Consider the following 13,127-nt stretch of genomic DNA (forward strand, 5'->3'; position numbering starts at 1 on the left):
GATTTGCCTGGTCGGACCTCCTACCTCGCATCACAGAAGGCTGCGCATCAATAAAATTAACTTTTGTCACTCAAACCAAATTGGGCCGAGGGGCTCTTGCCAGAACAGCTCATGTTGCGTGCGAGGAGGACGGCTGATCCCAGAGACGTCCAAACCTTGCTTGGAAAGGCAGGATAAATTAATTAATCCACTTCTGGGTGATGTCCCAGAGCTCTCCGTGTGCCTCGAATGAAATCCAACAGGATCCACCCACAGCCAGGGAAATGAAAAGGCTGGATCCAGCCAGTGGAGTGGAGTGACGGTGGTGGGCTGGGCTGGATGTGCAGAGCCCTGCTCAGCTGGGCCTCACCTGCAGAAGCCTTGAAGCAGTGATTTAATGTGCAGCCGCCCTCTGCTCCGTTCCCCGTTGCTCCGGAGGAAGTTGCTGCAGCTCTTTGCAGAGCACAACTTACCTCTCATCTCCTGCCAGCTCCGCAGAGCAGAGCAGTTCCTGACGGCAGGATCACCAACCACCCTTGTCGCCTCCTCCATCGCTCGCTCTTCTTCCAACATCTGGAGGTCTGGTCTGCAGCGTGGGGTGTCTGGGGTTCACACGCTCCCCTTCTCCCATGGATCCGGTTCCAGCCATGCTGGGAGCCTTTCCCAGTGAAGCCCAGCGTGGATGCCTGTCCTTGCTGCCAGTGGGCCACCACAGCAAGGCAATAAAAAGACAACGAGGAGTCCCAGCCTTCCTACAAGATCTGTTGTTTTTTGCTGGACGTTGTATGATCTAGAGTCAAGGGAGGTGGATGTGTCCTGCCTGGCTGCATCCCACCCGGCAGCCAACCCACACCAGAGACAAAGTTGACTTTTCTTGGGCCTTTTGGCAAAAGAAAACATTCTGCTAAGTTTTACCCACTCTAAAACACTTTGTGTAGTTTTAGGATAAAAGTGAGGGTTTGTTCTTGGGCATCAATTTCTTATTTTTTTTATAAATAACAGGTAATTTAGTAATCACTTTTTTTAATACCTTCTCTCTTTCAGATGCTCAACACTGTACTGTAATTATACATGATATTATCTTCTAAAGATATGTACATCCAGTGTACATATGTGCATCCAGTCATTTCTCCTCCTGTGAATCCATCCATAGCCCATTCATGTCACTCATCCATATTTACTGAAATATTTTGGTTTTCTCTGAATTCATGACAAAAACTGGCAGAAGTTTTCTGTGTTTCTGTGGGTTTTATTGGTTGGTTTGGGATTTAAGATGGTTGGAGCTGCAGTTTTGCCCCAGGATTCACATGGTCCTTTTTTCCTTCTTTCCTCACTGGTGGATATAAGACAAAGCTCTCAAAGAACTGAAGAAACCACTGAGCTTTTTATCCCCTCAGGAAAAAGGTAACAATTTATGGACAGACTGCAAAAAGGCAGGATTAGGGGATTTTAGAAAATGTAAACCTTTTCCTTTCCGAGTTGCATAGGCCTTTCCCAAGACATCATTCCTAGGGAAAACGTGCTACTGCAGTGTAGATGGATGAAAAATTTAAATTTAAGTTTGAACAAAGTCAGTACATGTGCACTCTTAGTAATTTAAATAATTCTTTCAGTATTGTCTGTGATACAAATATTTAGACTTTGATCTCCTTATAAAGCCAGATCTTGAAAATTTTTCTAAGCATTTTCCCCCATTTCCTGAGCCACGGAAAGGATTTTTCAAAGCCTGTTTTATCTCAGAGGAAATAATGTTGTTTTAGTGTACATGGTGAGACCACTGAAATATTGAGAAACTTCAAATGTTCATTTTTGTGCAAAGACTTCTGAAAAGGGTAAATCCAAACAGGACAAAATAATTTCTTTTAAACCCCTAAGCAAATGAAATATATAGATTTACACTGTCTTTTCAGTAATATTCTTCCAATTCTAATTAACAAGTAAAACTGGCCACATGCAAATTTGAATGAAATTTTATTAAATTTTATCAAATTAATGGTATGGAACATGAAAGGGAATAATCTTAAAAATATCAGAACAGAAATAGCTAAACAATAAGTGGTAATAATACTAATTGGCTTCTCTTTGCTCCTGCACTACTGTGGGTGCTTGGATAAAACAGTTGAAAAGAAATTGTATGAATTGCACTCTGTGCTGGGCAAGAAAAAGTTTTAAGAGGCTGAACTATTTCATGGTAAGATCTGGGCAGAAATATTAAGAATGACAACATTTGATAAACCAGCTTTTCTTCTTTCAGTGTTTAAAACAATCAAGCTTTAGTTTGACATTAAAAAAAATTGCTTTTTTTCCCAACCTTTTTGAAATTTAAAATTGCTTGTTAAATTAGTTGCAAGAAAAAAAGTGGGATGCCCTAACATTTTGATAAAAAGTAGGAGAAAAAGCGTTTTGTAAAGAAACCTGATTCCGTGATGTAACCAGACTTTTTCCTGTTAAAAAACAGGTTTTATGAAAATAAAGTCAATTTGGACTAATCTTATGAATGACACCGTTTTATATCGTAAAATAGACCCAATGTATTAATAGTTATTTATTTTAAATATCATTTTAGATGGGATTGTCATACCAGACCAGTTACTGAGCTGCAGCAGGTGGAGGTGATGCCGGATGCCGGGAGCTGGTGCAGGAGTTGGGGGACAATGCCTGCCTTGGGGAACAGCTCACCACCACTAGGAGACCAATCAGGTACTATATGTGGTTTCTTTCCTTGGAAAAAAAGGTTTTTGCTGAAGTAGCTGCATTTCTCGAGTGGTGTTTTTGTCAGTAGTGAAAACCATGGTTTGAGTTGTGGTCCTGGTGCAGGGTATTATGTCTAATCATGGGATGAGCTCTGCTCTTACACCAAGTTCTATACAGGCTTTAAAGATTAATTACTGGCATCACCTGGAAACAGATTTTACAACTGAAAGTAAATAAACTGCGAAAAACCTGGTCCAGAAGACAAAATTAATTAGTATGGGAGCAAGCTATCAAAGCATCCATAGAAATAGCAAAGCTATCTACTTCTTTGAGGTAAACACTCCTTTTCTTTCTCTTTACCCTTTACAACACAAGATGAGTAATTTTTAATGTTTACATGCTATATGTTTTTTCCCTTTAAATTTATTCCTCCATGACTGACCTTACACAACCTCTTTGTCCAAAGGGCAATTGTAGCATCGCCTAATTTCTGTTTCTTCAAGGTTAAGAATATCCACAGGTATCCATTCAGGGCATATTCATTCAAAGGTTAGAAAGTACACCAAACTATTGTGTAGTGTAGGCTTTATTTTAGGAGCAAACACAAACACGAAGAAACTATAATCCTGTTGTAATGTAGGAATCTAATTAAGACTAATGAGGCAACATTAAATTTAATGTATGATGCATTTTATATGCCTTACCATTAGAGCTGCAGCAAGCTGTTCTTCAGAGCATCAAACTTTGGTGAATAAGCCCCTCAAGGCATTGTTAAAACAACCTGGGCTCAGGCCTTCTCCTGCCCATTAGGTTGTGTTGGGCATGGAAAGATCTAGATATAAATGGAAATTTGGTGGGGGAAACAGTGAGGGGGGAGGCCACAAGAAGTTCTGGCCACCTCTGAATGGCTCAGCAAGCTGATAAAAAGGGAAGATAAATGGATGGCATGTGACACCCTCGAGGAGGTACCAGGCTGGGACAGAAGGGAGGAGGGTGAAGTGTAATGTGTGAACTGCTGTTTCAGAGGCACCTACAGCAATGGGAATGCAGAAGGCCTGGGATTTAAGTGACAGCATAACAAGAAGAATGGGTATGGTGATCATTACTTCACAGCTAATTAATATTATGGTTTCCTGTGGATTTTTTTTTTTTTTATTTTTTCAATTTTTTATTAAATTCACTAAGTTTGGTGATTTCCTTACATATATTTAACTACAGAAAAATAAGTGTATAGCTCCAGATATGGATTTCACTCTCCAAATTCCGCCCTGCCAACCCCCTACAAAAGAAGACTCCTTCCATAATACGAATAAAATTTTAAACAATGATCTGTCAAATAACATTTCATAGATTCTGTTTGAGCCCCCATCCCTGAAAGGATTTAAAAGGTGGGTAGATGTGGCACCTGGGGACATGGGTTAGTGATGGGCTTGGCAGTGACAGTTTAAAGGTTGTACTCAGTGATCTTAGAGGGCTTTTCCAACCTAAATGATTCTATGCTTGCCTTAACATGCAGGGAAGTATAAATGGTACTGTGAAGTTAAAGATGAGCTGGAATGAAGATTGGGTGCTGAGGAATGGAGAGATTTTTGGCGGAACATGTAATGAGTTGACTTCATGGGTTTACAGTATAAACCGACACTATGGTGATGGGAGCACATGGGTCAGAAGTGCAGACTGAGCTGTAGCTTGGACAAATTTGTGGGCTCTGGTGTGAATGGGTGTTTGCCAGCTGCTGTGAGACTGGGCCAAGCATGAGAAGAAGGTGAGGTAAGGAAGAATTAGTTGGAGTGGGGAGGGGGTGATGGGGAGGGCTGTTGTCAAAGTGCACTTCAACCCTGCCGTTCCAAAAGCTGAGTTTTAGCCTACTACATCCTGAAAATTCATTCCAGTTTATATTATTGCATGTGTTAGTGATGGCTTGAGTGTTTGAGACTTTGAAGTATTTCATCTACGCAAGAAATTGGGATTTTTTTTTTTCTTTTTTTTTTCCTGTGGAATATAGCCATGGAAACCTGTAGTCTGTGCTGGAAAATAAATGACTGGAAATGTTCCTCAGTGACTAACTTGCTACAAGACGTTATTATAAGTGCAAACACAAAGTTATACTTTTGACAACAAACAAATGCCATGTGCTGGTTGGGAATTAGAGATTCAGCAGCGAATCTGATCCGAGGCAGAAGATAATGTTGGGGTGACTGGCAGGAGTGTGACGGGAAGAGTGAAGGTACCTATTGCACAGGTTTGGGCTGGGAGAATGAGTTATCCCTTGCAGGAACATCAGAGAGCACCATGAAAGCTCAGCTGGGGGCAGAAAAGAAAACAATGCTGCCAGAAGGGTTTTGGGGGGGGGGTGGGAAGGAGCGACGTGTTCACAAGTGTTTCGGTATTGACCTCACTCAGCTGCTATGGAAGTGTGTGTGGGGGGGAGGACTTCAAGGAGAGCAGATGTGGGCCGACACTGAGAGTTTTTACAGTCCCCTGGTGTGTGTGTAACATGCTGGGACCACCCCATCGTACCTGACCCGGCTGCCCAAAAGACGGAAGGGAAAAAGCACATGCAAAGGGGTCGTTTTCCTACCGTAACACGCTCTGCTCTCTCCCATCCCTCAGGGAATGACCATGTGCATCTACCTGTGCAAACTTGAATGATCTTTATGCTGTTGCATTCATTACCTCTTCAGTGGTGAGCAGGAGGTGGACGGAGGATGAATTTAAACTGGAAGATATGAAGGTTTATGGAAGTAGACAACTCCCGTGACCCCTCCATTCCTCATCCCCTTGTGCTTTGTGCTCATCTGTGCATAGAAAAATCCACGAGCAAACCACAGAAAGTACACATTTATTGTGAAGTGAGTTATTAATTTGTTTTTATTTTATTTTTCCTTATCCAACTTCCTTCTCAGTTCTTTGATACCAAATCCTGATCTTTCTCACAACTGAGCTAGAAGCATGCATGATTTTCATAGCACAAGTATTGGTCATGTTTTTCTCCCTTTAGGATTTCATCTTTTCCTTGAAGACATGTGACACTCTGCTCAGGTTTTTCCAGCTAGATGCTCTCTTTTGGGGCTCCTGTGTTTGGGCCCTGTGGACTGTGGTGCTGTGATGTCCTCTCAGCTTGGGCTCATTGATCTGGTCCCCAGGGCAGCGTGTGCCCCACTGGGGTTTGTAACACACAGATTTAAGCACATTTTGCAACCAAAGCAAACAGGGCTAAGATATTTGCAAGGCTTCTAAAATCCCACCACTTGGTATTTAACCTGATTCTAGGGAAAGTGCAATAGATGAACCTACCTGCCTTCCCTGGTTGTGCATGAGTGTTATTTGGATTTAGGTCAAATTCCTTGAAGGAGACAAACATCCTTTTTATCTCAGCGTCCTGTTGCAAATGGCTTTTCCTTTAGGAATGGATTCTCACCCTCCTTTGCGACCAACTTCCTTTTGCTCTCCCACTGAAAAAACTGTGCTATTACCATATCTTGGGATTTCTGTCTAGGATGTTAGGACAAACAAGGGTGGTGTAAACCTTGGAAAGTGTTTGGTCTGATAGAAAAGCACTCAGATGAGCTTCAAATAGGATTCATAAATTGTGCAGGGATCTGGTTGTTGTCAGAAGTCCTTAGTTCTATTTACTGCCAACGTGACCAAGATGTGGTGGGAACTGCTAGCTTTCCTAGTGTAGTGTTTTTCCTTCTGGGGTGTGGGTTGTGTTCTCAAAATCCATCTGGCCATTACTTGTTTCTGCATCACAACAAGTAGTCAAGGTGGGCTTTTTTACGTAAGTAGCCTTCTGATTGAAGAAAATATGTGTTTCTTGCCCAAAAGTGTTGCAGGGCTTCATACCACTCTGGCCCTTTGCTGTGCTCTGCTCCTGTAGGCACTGAGCAGGCAGAGTGAAGGGTTGGTTTTAATCTGCTCCCTTGAACCTCTTCCCTCCATAGGGAGCCTCTCTTTTACGCCGTAAATCATAAGTGATGATCTGGGAGAGACTGATACTCCCTACCTCTTCAATAGGTAAATTGCCCTTTTAGAAGAGTGATCCGTGCTCCTGCCCTCATTTTTCATATCTCACTTAAAAAAAAAACAGAGAAGAAAAAATAATCTTCCAGGGACTTTGACTTAAGCAAAGGCACTTTAGAGTCTTTTTCTAATGTCATTCTGAAGTTAAAAAACAATTTGACTTCAAGGGAGATACGGCCCAATTTTTTAAAAACTTAATAGGATTAGTCATGGGAACTATTTTTAGCAAAAGTTCAACTTTATCCATGTATTTTAATGTGGGAAAAGTGTGTCCTTTTCCCTCTGCTAATGTTTGATGTATTCCAGCCCTCCTGCGAGTGTGTTTGAGTATCTTAGGGGCTCTGGAGTGGAGGAGAACTTCCTCTCGGATTCTCTCTGTTTTCTTTCGTGAAAATGACATTCCTAAGCTGTTTCACTTTCTGACAGGAAATGGAGCCTTGCCAAAAATGATTAAAGTCCAAGAAAGCATAACAGTTCCAAAGCTGCAGCAGTTCTTTAGGAGTCCCGAGTTTGACATTGTGTCAAACAAATGTGAAATATTGTTTAATAAATTTGAATAATACAGAGAAAGGGAAAAATGGTTCTTGGCTTATAATGCTGGTGCTCTTTATTAAGTCTGTAAAGGCCTGCCTAGCTCTAATAAATTGAAATATATACATAAATATACTTGTGCATGGATAACAGTTTAATATTGTAATATATAATGAACGGCACACATGCACCCCCCACATGCAGACATTGATTTATTCATGCTACGACCATATATATATTGATATGTGTGTGTGGACTCCCTCACAAGTTTGTATATATTTATACATGGAATTACCGTTCACAGGCAACTCCTGTGCCTGCCTCATATAAGAAATATCATAAGTATTATTTATAAGGTGTGACACGACATTATGACCCTGTAAAAATACTAATCTAATGCGAGATAAAATACAATTGTTAATCGTTTCTCAATGGTTTTTAATTCAGTGTTTGTTTAAAGAAATTATTGTGAGGTCTTTGCTCATGCCAAGTAACACCTTATCATGGAACTTCAGTGTTACTAGAAGGGCTGTACTGAGGCTCTCGAAAGCAGTGAGAATTCCAGGGCACCCAACAGCCTGGCTCTGCCACCTCTTCCCATTTAACAACTCCCTCTGCCAGAAGGGCTTCCAGCCACTGAGGGTTTGACAGTTTTCAATATTAGGATAATAACACAACAGCTCTATCAAAATGAGCCAAACTTCTAAGAAATTCCTGTGCTGTCAACCCTGAGTGTGAAAAAGTCCTACCAGGCTCCAGTGGTCCTAAGATCACTTCTCAAAATCCACCAAAACCAAAACCCTTCAGCATTTGTAAGTTGGCTTCCAATTTTGTTTTGGATTTTGGTCATATTGTGTTCACTAAAGTCACATTTTCAAGTTGCTCTCTGACCACAAGACCAGGAATTTCCTTTTTTCTTTTTCTTCTTGATTTTAATATAAAAGCTGGATTACACCATCACCAGATTCCAGGAGCTCTGAATTTTAAAATGAATCTAACGACTCAAGGCTCAATAAAATCGGGACAGTTGGCAACTTTTCTAGAAAACATGAAAAGTTGCATTGTTGGTTCTTGCAAGAAAACTCCACTTGTTTCCCCTCTGTCAGATACGTTGCCTTTCCACCAAAATACATCAAATATAAAACAATAAAAACATTCTACTGACGCGGTCTCGAAAGAAAAACACTCTTTAAGTGAGGTGCGTTTCAAAGCCAAGCCGCAGGAAAGGTTTCTATTTTTCATTTTTTGTATGGGACTGTAGCGTTATTTGATTAAGGGGAATAATCTGTAATGGTTTCCTAATGGTATTTGAGATTTCACGTGGGTAGAGTTGAACCAGGACTGCCCGTGCCGTCACTCAACGAGGACAGCGATTCGCGGCTACTTTTCAGACAAGATAAATTGATCAGACAAGTCAGTCAATGTCATTGAGCACTATTTGTCACTTCATAAGCAGCTACAATCTGCTGCTCTGTAAATGCAGAAGGACCGTCGAATAAATCACATCAACCAGTGGGAGTAGATAGTATCCCTTCATCCATAATTGGTGCGGTCCTCTCCTGTCACATCCACTCATTCCCCGCGATTCCGGCGCGGATTGACACTGACGAAGAAAGAGCAGCTGCTGTCAAAGGAGCTGGAGTCTGTCTGCTGCTCCACTCTCCCCACTAATAGATATCTATCATAATATTGTATTAACATCACAAAAAATCAGACTTATAACTCTGCTATCTGGGTATATCGGTGACATATGTGGGGGTTTCTCTCGGGTTGCGGGGGAAACCTGATTGATGCAAAGGGAAAGCTTCTGATTAAAACCACTTACCAAATCCATGAGCTGCAGGAATATTTACTGCTGTGTGTGCTGATGATTTCACAGACAAAAATACGATAAAAAAAAGTATAATAAGGGGAACACGATCTGTTGTAAACGACCTTCTGGAAATTTGTTAATTGTTATTCTTTGCCTGTATTCTTTATGGGAATTGTTCCTATGAAGTGGTTTTATGTTATTTAGTTACCAAAATAATTGAGGAAATGGAACACCTTGAAAAAATATGAATGTCTGTTTAATACATGTAAAAAAAAAAACAAACCCAAACTTCTATCTGGTACCTGGTTTGGCAAATATGTGTTTTCCAATTGAACAGATGAAATTATCAGAGAATACTTATTGCAAAGGTGTGCCAGGCTACAAACTTTTTTTCCTGGGGAAATTCTGGATGTTCGATTAATCAGCTCACTCGGTCCTGGCAAGAAATCACCGTGGAATACCCAAACTGCTGTGTAGTCACATGTAAATCTCTCTGACAACCTGGAGGCACGGATCATTTGCTCGGTGTTTGGTTCCAACAACATGCTCGTGGAGGAAAATACCTTGTTTGCTTATAAAAAGATTGTAGCTGAATATGTAATTGCTGAGAACAGAGCACTGGGATCCTGGGTCCCCAGGATGAGGAGTTGAATCCTTTCTCTTTATTTTGGGGGAGAAAAAGTCTTAAGTCAGTTTGCTTGTGTGCAAACAGGGCTTCACGTTGCATGTCCTGTGGGAAAGTAGTGAAATGCTTTATTTTTAAAGGTGCTCGGTATAAATGTCATGTTCCTGGCTGGAGTCTTTGCTGGGCCCAAAGGCAAAGCATAATATCAAATGATTCTTATAATTTTTAGGCTGGGACGTCTCTTGACCCGTGTGAACAGATTATGAGCAATTTTTCCTTTCTGTGCTGGCTTCTTTGCCTCTTGGTGCAGAAGTTGTCCTGAAAGCACACCAGAAACCTCAGTCATAGGTAAGCAGCACAAACGATTTTATCTATGAAAGACTTAATTCTGTTAATATTCATATAAATTCTGCCAGAAATACAGTTCAAAAGAAAACTCAAAGCAGTAGATCATAAAAGCATTCATCACTAAACATAAGACTTTGTCATGTTTTTAGATTGAAATAATAGAAATGTTAGGCTTAAAACCAAAATGTGAGACAGATCAACATGCAATGGAGAACTGAACAGCATCCAGAGGAGGCAGCTTACACAGGAGCGCATTCATTGTCAACATCTGATACTGAAAAGGTCAATAGTTAATTAAATAATCCATCACCTTAGGATAGAGAGCCGTCCTCACTTCTGACAATCAATGACAGAAATATTAAAAGGTCAGAAAATGAGTTACTATATATTGTGTTTTCTTACTGTGCGTTATAAAGATGTGACTTGGGTTGAGCGCTGTGGGCATGAAGATAGGTAGGAAGAAATATTAGCTGTTGCCCAAATATTTCCTTAGATGCTCTTTTACCAGGCTTCTGTATGTGTGGCCTTCTGAATCAACTGGCCTCAAAGACGTAGTAAACTTTTACAATTACAATATCACAGAATTTATAACACCCTTTATTTAATGATCCGGGTGGTTTGGGGATCATCTTTCTCTCATGCTGCTCGAGGTTATACGGGAATAAACTGGGTGAGCATTGTTTAGATAGGGGTAGAGTTACTTTAGAAGCCCAAGAGGCACTTTTTCTGTGCTTATTTTCTAGATCTGATGGGTATAGGAGGGTGAATGAAGTCCACTCTCTGACTCCTGCCTCTGTCCACGTGCACAGGCTGCTGCATGTACTGTACTGCCAATACAAGGCGTGTACCTGGTTCCAGGTTTGTCCTTATCAATTATTGTAATACTTATTCTGGGATCACGTTTTGGACACTGAGTGTTTATAAAAAAATTAAATTAAATATAGTGATGGTGCTGCTAAAAATAGTTTTTACTCTTTCCTGTTGTTTATTGCAGAAACCTTTCCCTCCCTGATTATGGGGCTACTCCTGTGTTGTGTTTGTCCGAATATGAGCATAGGTGACTCGGTGCATTTTTGCATTCCTTTCTCAAGATAGGCTGAATTTTTTTCATTTTCTGATCAGAAATTGGGTTCTCCATATTGGGGGGGGGAACAACTGACTCCTATTTCTGTGCCCAACAGTCTGTGCTTCACTGCCCTTACCCTCCTCCATGCACAGGCCTCTCTGAGCATCTGCAGAGCTCTGAGAGAACCTCAGACCTAAAGGAAGGCTATGAATGTACCATAACAGGAACGTGCCTCCCTCTTCTCATACAGTGCAGAACCAATATATATTTATTAATGCTCTCTCTGTTTCTAAATTTTGTAAATTTTACTTTCCTGGTACGTAGCTTTTACACTGAGTGTAAAAGTCACCACACTGAATTTCGGCCAGTGTTATATGATTATTTTATCTCTCACTATAAAGAGTTTTGAAAGACTTTGTATGAGAGGCAATATAAAAATAAATTGAATTGAACTATGGCTTCACCTTCCCACTCTTTTAGTGCAGAAACCTTTAGAGCAAAAACTGCAATATAAGGACAAAGGAGGAGATTAAGGCTGTGTCATGAAAGAGGTGACGCTGGGTGACAGGTCCGACCCTGCGTGAGCAGTTTGGTGGGTATGCAGTCAGCTGTGTGTTAATTAGATTTTAAGCGTGTTCACAACTGGGGAAAAGCCTGTTTGTATTTTTAGTGGGAAGGTTGTTTTAAGCCATGAGAAAGGTATTAGGTATTATCTACTATGGTGCATTTATATAAACAAAGGTCTACCTGATGGTTGTGCAAACATCTGTTCTGTTCTCACACAACGGTGCACGGTTCATTAAAACTTACCCTGCTGGCCTCTGAAAGGCCGCTTCTGGAAGCACATAATCTAACTTACAGATCCACAATTGCAATAATTTGAGTTTTAGAAGAAAAATATTCTTAGCTTGGGGTAATGAGTTGGTTTTTTTTATTTTGTTTGTTTGTTTGTTTAGTGTCTGTGGGTCCCCCAGTAAAAATATAATTTTACATTTTACAATGTAGGCTCAATAAATTACATTAATAAATGACTCCTGGTTCATGAGAAGTGCTGTATTTTGACAATATCAGCCAACCTTTCCATTTGTTTAAGCAGGAAAAGTGGGGAGCCAAAATAAAGTTGTTACAGAAGAAATCTCAAGAATGTTTATGAAACTCTGCTCTAGCTACATTTATTAGGAGTCAAAGCAGAGTCTTAATTTGTCATGCAGAATTCCAGAGGAGTGAGTAATTTCTGGAGCTTCTCTAAATGCCAGGACTTAATAATTTTTTTGCGGCAATTTGTTTGTAAACATGGAGTAAATTCTATAGGTTGCAATGTGACAAAAAGGTATCTAGGATTTGTCATCTGCTAACAGCTGTTGGGTTTATTTTATAGCATCTCATGGGGTTTTTTGGATAAATGTGCTGTTGATGGCAAGAAGAAGCACCCTGAGGATCTCTGATGGTGGGCATGCACAAAGTTTAACTGCAATAAGCTGTTTGTCAAGGATTTGGTCTCCGAGGGATCAGCTTCCCTGGGTTGTTGCAATTCCCACCAGGGTGTCCATGTGTCACCTTCGGAGGAAACCACACTGAACAGGAGGCAAACTCCAGGCAAGCTGGTAATCTCCCTTCTGGCAGGGATGCTTCCAGCATCATTTTTATGATGCGAAGAATGCAATCACAGCTTCCCAAGGAAGATTTTTAAGAGAATGGAGTTCATGAATTTTACTTTCCAGTTTCCCTGGTGTTGCAGGAACCCAGAATATTTGTTTTGTCACTCCCATCTCTCTTTCTCATCTTGTCACACACTGTAGTTGTGGGTTTTGGTCTTTTATTTAGTAGTCTGAGGTTACATGAGTTAGTGGTGGACCTGGCAGTACTGGGTTAATGGTTGTGCTCAGTGGTCTTAGAGTTCTTTTCCAACCTTAATGATTCTAGAGAGCAGTGGAGCAGCAGGGATGGATGTGAAGAAGAGAGCAGCTGTTGCTGAGGACCTGAAATATACTGCATTTATTTTTTGAGGTTATTCTTAGATTGAGACTGGTGTGGTCCCATGGACTCCC

General features: G+C 40.7%; 1 long non-coding RNA gene across 1 annotated transcript; it reads left to right on the forward strand.

Annotated features, from left to right (window-relative positions):
* The first annotated feature begins 5,122 nt into the window (after positions 1–5,122).
* On the forward strand, positions 5,123–13,127 carry LOC135417631 (uncharacterized). Its single transcript, XR_010432155.1, has 3 exons — positions 5,123–5,525; positions 9,895–10,013; positions 10,757–13,127. It is a non-coding gene; the product is annotated as an uncharacterized LOC135417631 (long non-coding RNA).

This window comes from Pseudopipra pipra, chromosome 7 (assembly GCF_036250125.1).
Source record: "Pseudopipra pipra isolate bDixPip1 chromosome 7, bDixPip1.hap1, whole genome shotgun sequence".
Lineage (NCBI taxonomy): Eukaryota > Metazoa > Chordata > Aves > Passeriformes > Pipridae > Pseudopipra > Pseudopipra pipra.